Here is a 6,306-nt window from a genome sequence, read left to right as displayed (position 1 = left end):
ATTATTTCACATTTCCTTGTTTGTCCAATAATATTTGCATTAAGACTTTCAATTTGACAATATTGGTTGGTCATTTGCTAGCTGCCAAATAATTTCAATTCTTCTCCTGTCTGTATCTGTGCCTTGCAATTGAATAAGAAAAGGTTGGGACACCAAGAGAAACAGATTTAATTCTGGACCATATTTAACCCTCTATAAAGCTTTTTATTTTAAAGCAGTAATTAGTAATATGCATTGGCAATACAGTCTCCAGTTTAAAAAGCACTTTTGGGATTTAGGGAGGTAAATGAAATCAGTGTTAAAATATATATCAATGTATGCCAAATTTTATTTTAATTTATGTTAGTAGCTATGTTCCTCTGGGAAGCAAGCAATATGGTAAAAGGCAAAATTATGCATATGTGAAAAATGTAGGCTTAATTTAAAGGCAACTTTAGCTGAAAAGTAATTAATAAAGGAAAGGAAACTAATTTTTATTGAGTGCTACTATGGGCTGAGTACTTTATATAATCTCATGACAATGTTATAAGTAATTTTTAAATGGGAAGTTATACAATTTGCCTACAGTCACTCAGCTGGTAAGTGGTAGGCTGGATTCCACCCAAATCTGATGGATCCAAAGTCTGTGTTTTTCTCCTTTGCAGAGGTTATTCATCTGAAAAAGTCCAGGTCTCCAAACGTGGTTCTCAAAGAACTAGGAAGCAATTATGGCAGCCATGCAGAGCTGGTTTATTAGCGTGTTCATTTATGAAATAAATCCCGGTAGTGAGTTTTACTGACTTTTGCTGCCCTTTCCATATTGTTTCCTCAGCAAGAATCTAGGCATGGGGTAGGAAATACACAACACCCAACAGATGTGTTTCAGAAGCTCTGTAAGTTGAAACATAGTTTATATAATGAATCTTTTTGAAAGCAGATGCTTACTATCATCATTATGACCACTCCAATTGATCTCCTGTGAGATTTTCTTTCCATATCCCTCCATTTCCTCAAAGGGAATGTATCTATATGGAATAAGAAGATTGGAGTTCCATGTTTTCTTTTTATTTACTTTTTTCCAATTGGGCTAAAAGTTTCCATGTTGCATATGTTCATCTGAAATCTTCAAATACTCTAACAATAATAATAAGCACAACTTTTTTTTTTTTTTTAAGTTATGGTTGTGCCAGAACCTTTTCATCCCTCCACCACTGGACAGGGAGAGCAGCAGACTGGGGTCAGGTGAGATCTTGAACACAAGTCATCCTCCTCTCCTAACACAGACCATGCTCCTACACTGCTTGGGTGGGGGGACCCCTATTGCACTTCCTATTTTCTGTTCTGGAGAGTCTGTACCCCGTGGTGGGTTAAAACTCAGATGGTGCTGAACAACCTGCGTTAAAATCGTGGCTCTGTCTCTTCCCAGCTGTGTGAGCATTCCAGTTTGTGCCTCAATTCCCTCATTTGTAACTTGAAACCCTCAAATAGTTGTAAGGATTAAATGAGTCAATCATTGCATGTCATGTACTCAGAAGCATGCTTGATGACAGTAGACAGAAAGTGCTACATAAATAATAGCAGCTGATATTATTACTGTCTTCCTCGGGCATTTAATTAAAAGACTGGGCAGGACAAAAAAAAAAAAAAAAAAAAAAGCGACAGAATTTGAAGCCACTTTGTAACTGTTGCATCAAAAAGTTCACCCACTCTGAATTACAAGTGGTAACTATTTAGATAGAGGACTGGGGCTTTTTGGGGTGGGAACCTGATGAGTATACTGTTTATGAGGATATTCTTAAGGTCAGTACCCTAGGTGGGAACGCAATAATCTCTGACAACAAGCCAGAGTCATCACCATATAATTTTATGATGAAGAGAACCAATAGCATAGATGAAAAGTCTCTTAACAGGGCTGGGATTCTTTCTTTGGTCCAACATCTCATCACATTAGCAAATCAGGGGCCCACCACCATGGACCATTTTGAACCACTCCTTCATCCAACAACCACTGATTGTGTACCTATTTTGTGCTGGGTACTGCAAGGATGTGTACAGTCCCACAATCTAGGTGGAGAAACAAACAAAAGGATTCATTTCTTAACTCAACAATTATTTACTGGATAGCTACCATGTGTCAAATCCTAAACTAGGTGCTGGGCAGAGGGAACAAAACAGACCAGCTGCCCTCATGCTGCTGTCGTTTTACAGGAAAGGATAATACATGAAATAAGTAGGAGGCACACAGTCTATCAGATGGTGATGAGTGCAAAGCAGAAAAACAAAGCAGAGGAACTAGGAGGTGTTCCCATGGGTGGGTGGGCAGAACTTTTAATTTGGATAGTCAGGAAAGGCTTTACAGTGAGCCGGATAACTACAATCTAGAGATATGTTTAAAGCATAGGGGGGTCCAAGGGAAAGTGCTGCTGGGCTTCTCTACCTGCCCTCCCCGACCAGCCTTGAAGACAGCCACACAACTCCATACTCTGTGTGAGCTCTCGCAGGGCAGAGATTTCATTTTCTCTTACTCCTTGCTCTCAGCTTAGTAGACAGCATTGCAGTGAAGATGATATACTGACTAAAAATGTTACTGAGCAATGGGCTCGTTACTTGAGGCACACAGAAACCAATACTGTTGCACAGGCTTTTGAGAAAAGAAAAACCTCCATTGCCAGTCAACTGGCAAGGAGACAGGAGGCAAAGCTCACATCTGTCTTCTGGACCTGGGGGCGGGTCAGGCGTTTTTGGCATTTCTAACCAGTCCCAGATGATGCCAATGCAGCCTTATGCGGGGCACGTGGTGTTCACAATTAGAAAGCTTTCCCTCTTGCACATGCCCGGGAGATTTTGGCTCTGCCTCATCGTAACAACTTAAGTAATGGTTAATCGGTTTCACCTGGTCCTAATGTTGCAAACGATCTAATATTTAAGTCAATCCGTCAGAAAGCAATGTTTGAGCACCAGCTATGCTTAGATTCCCTCGTTCAATATTCATTGAGCACCCCGTGTGTGAGAGCGCTTGGTTTTGCCCTCAAGGAGTTTAGAGTGGAGTTTACATGAATGAATCACTTTTTAGCGGCAGGCCTAAGTGTGGGTGCAGTCGCACCACACACCCAGATACTACTCCAGGCACGGGCATTAGGGGCTCTCACAGGCTGGACAGGCCTTGGACTTTCCTGGTTGAACCGTGAAGCCACGGTGTCAGTCCACACTCCACTGTGAGTGGCGGGTCTGGCCCCGCGAGCAGGCGCCGCTCTCAAACCCCACGGTCCCGCGCAGCGAAGAGGCGAGGCGGCCGCGGAAGGCAGGCGCAGCCCACTCTTCCGGAGAGGCCCTGACATCTCCCGGGTGAGTCCCGAAAAGTGCGCGGGGACTCTGGCCGAGCCCTGGGCCGTCAGCAACCCGGCTCCTAGGGAGTCACACGAAGGAGGGGAAGCGGCTCTCTCCTGGGCTTCTGGGAGGTCTGGCCCGGGCCCGCCGCCGCTGCAGCCCCCGCCCCACGTTCCTCTCCTCCCGCCTCCGCCGGGCGCGCCCCTCCCGCAGCCTCCGGCGGCCAGTCCCGCGGCTCTGGGGCGCCCGGACGGAGCAAAGGTCCCGGCCGGCGATTCCTCCCTCCGCCCTTCCCCAGCGCCCGCCCCTGGCCGGCCCAGCGCAGGCTCCTCCGACTCCGCCAGCGCAGGGGGCGCGGCTGCCGCAGACCCAGCAGCGGGCGCGCGGGTAAGTGCGCAGCGGACGCAGGCTGCGGGATCCGCTGCGAGCTCCACTCCGGCTCCTCTTTGGTCCGTTTGGGTGTCCCGGGCCGGGAGCAGCCGAGGCCGCGCGGCGCTTTCTCTCTGGGACACCCTCCCTTCGCTCCTTCCTAGGGGAGACCAATCGATTGGCTGCCCGGCCGCTGGAACTGCAGGTCTCGTCGCTCCCCTCGCCACCCGCATTCCCGGCCCAGTCTCCCTCCCATCACCGTGTCCCGCCCCCACTCACACTCAGCATCCCCTTCCCATCTTCTCCCCTTCCCCGCTGCCGCTTCCTTCCTTGGATGTTGCAAGCGCAGCTGGTATTTTCGTTCTCCTTTCCCCCAGACCACCCGCTCCCCACTCGTTCATCCTTTGTCTTCCGGTCTCTCCTCTGGGTCGTGCGGAGGCTCTCCCGACTCTGGGGTGTGTGTACGGGGAGGCGGGCCGCGGAGCAGATACGGAGTTCAGTCTCTCTTGACGGAAAAGAGACCCCAGCCACCTTGCTCCAGTATTTAGAGGGCCCCTAGTTTGGGGAGGAAGCCAAGTCCCACTCGGTGTGCCCGGCATGCGCTGGATGGCTCTCGACAGCTGCCCGCGTGGCTCCCTTTGGTCTCCATTTGAGGACCCCTGACCCTTTCCAGAGCTGCTTGCCGTCTGCACCCCGAGGGGAAAGACTAGAGGGCACCTCTTAGAAGAGCGTTGGTTGTGGACTGAACACACCGACCACCCACTCCTCCAGAGTCTTCTCTGTCTAGAACAGTGAATAGGGATAGTGAAAGGGATGGATGGCTTGGGGTTGCTGTCCTGAGAGGCAGGCAGGCAGGCGGCCAGACAGATGGCCAAGTCCAAGTGGAATGAAAGGAGTACTGTGGGCTTGGAGAAGCAGCTGAAGAGTGAAATTAATTGTCTTCACAATCTACCACCACCAAGCTCTTTTTCTAAAGAAGTTGAGCCCAGACCATGAGGTAGATCTGAGAGAGAAAGGGCCCAGCCCTCCAGCCACAGTCCCTTGGCTAGGTTCTTTGTTATTGTTGAGCGAAGGTCTCGCTCTGTCACCGAGGCTGGAGTGCAGTGGCGCTATCCTAACTCACTGCAGCCTTGAATTCCTGGGCTCAAGGAATCCTCGCATCCACCTGTGGCTGAGACCGCAGGTGCCTGCCACCACACCGCATCTTCTCTATTCGTACCCAGGCTGTCTTCTGTTACCCACTCCACTTCCCCAAAGCCTTTGCCCCCTCACTCTCCCTCTCTTTCCAAGCTCATGCCTGTCTTATGACCATCATTGAGTTCACATACTGATTTTTATTTTAGAAAAAAATGATGAAATATTAAGTTGTCTTCTCATTAAAAATGAGTTCAGGTACTGGGCCATAGGCATAGGAAGATAAGAAAAGATGCCACCTCTGTTCTAATTTAATAGACCCAATTGCACTTTGCTGTCTAGAAAACTAAAACTAATTCAAAGTGTGCTGAAATTGTTAACCATGAGACAAGTAGACAAGTACAGCCATATTTCATCTCCCCAGATAGAAAGGAAATGACACATGTTCCATAGCAATGATTTTTGTTTCCACTGTAACTGCGGTTTACCCTTTCAAGGGCACTTTCTTATGTTATAGAATGAATCATATGAGGCCCACATTAGAACAGAAAAAAAGCTGAACAGGGAGCCAGCAGAGTAGAGTGGCCAAGGGCACAGGCTTTGGAGTCAGATGGATCTCGGGTGGAATCTTGGCTCAGCACTGATTCTCTATGTGATGTTCAATGCCCTCCAAAGACCTCCAGGAACACAGTGACAGTTCAATAAGTTGGTTTATTTCTCCTTGCAGTGAGGGACACCACGGGGAACCCTGAGGTGTCTCAGTAAGAGGTGTTAGAAAGGACAGAGGATTTGGGCATGTAGCAGGTGATTTGGGGAAAGAGGGCTTTGCTCTGAATTGGATGTGGTCAGGAAGCAGGGGAAATTCTGTGACTGAGTGTCCTAGTAAATCTCGTCAAAAAGGTGAGAAGGCCAGAGAGAGGCTGTAGCTGTGATTGGTCAGGAAGCAGTAGTCACTCATCAGGACTGCTAATGACTGGAAGCGGGGTGGTATTTGATCAGTTTTGTGCTTTGAACGTGTTCATGCTTTGTCTGTGTTCAGGTATGATTACAGAGCAGCCTTGTTTCCATGTTGATTTATCATGACAAGAGTGGCCTTGCCTGATGTTGATGCTCTGTGACATTACTAATGGTCAGCAACACCAGGGCCTGAGAGTACCAGGCCAGCTCCCAGATGTCAGGGCTGCTTCTCTCTTTGCTGTGATCTTGGGCAAGTTACTTAACATCTTTGAACCGCAGCTTCCTCATCTGTAAAATGTGGACAATGCCTGCTTCAAAGAGTTATTGTGAAGATTAAATAAGGAAATGTGTATAAAGCAGTAAGCCCCATGCCTGGAACATAGCAGGCACTCAACTCAAAAGGCTCCTCTGTTTGTCTAGAGTATTTTGATGTTGAAGTTTCTTCTCTTGAACTGTGCAAGCATGAGGCCCAGGGTTCAACAGGAGCGGTTCTTAAGAAGAATCCTGAATGGAGTGTGAGAAAGAACGAGGTTTCTCTTC

General features: G+C 48.0%; 1 protein-coding gene across 4 annotated transcripts in view; it reads left to right on the top strand.

Annotated features, from left to right (window-relative positions):
• Positions 1 to 3,019: 3,019 nt before the first annotated feature.
• GSDME (gasdermin E) overlaps positions 3,020 to 6,306 on the top strand; it is a 59,914-nt gene continuing 56,627 nt past the window's right edge. The window contains exon 1 of one of the 4 annotated variants that reach the window (XM_011731189.3): positions 3,020 to 3,324. The gene's annotated coding sequence lies outside the window, so the exon portion shown is untranslated. Of the gene's footprint in view, positions 3,325 to 3,550; positions 3,694 to 3,746; positions 3,881 to 4,194; positions 4,216 to 6,306 lie in introns of those variants that run through there. The other 3 variants (XM_011731187.3, XM_011731188.3, XM_011731190.3) reach the window with 3 other exon arrangements.

Source organism: Macaca nemestrina, chromosome 4 (genome assembly GCF_043159975.1).
Source record: "Macaca nemestrina isolate mMacNem1 chromosome 4, mMacNem.hap1, whole genome shotgun sequence".
NCBI classification, from domain to species: domain Eukaryota; kingdom Metazoa; phylum Chordata; class Mammalia; order Primates; family Cercopithecidae; genus Macaca; species Macaca nemestrina.
Note: the sequence above shows the minus strand (reverse complement) of the source record. Positions and strands in the feature narration are given on the sequence as shown.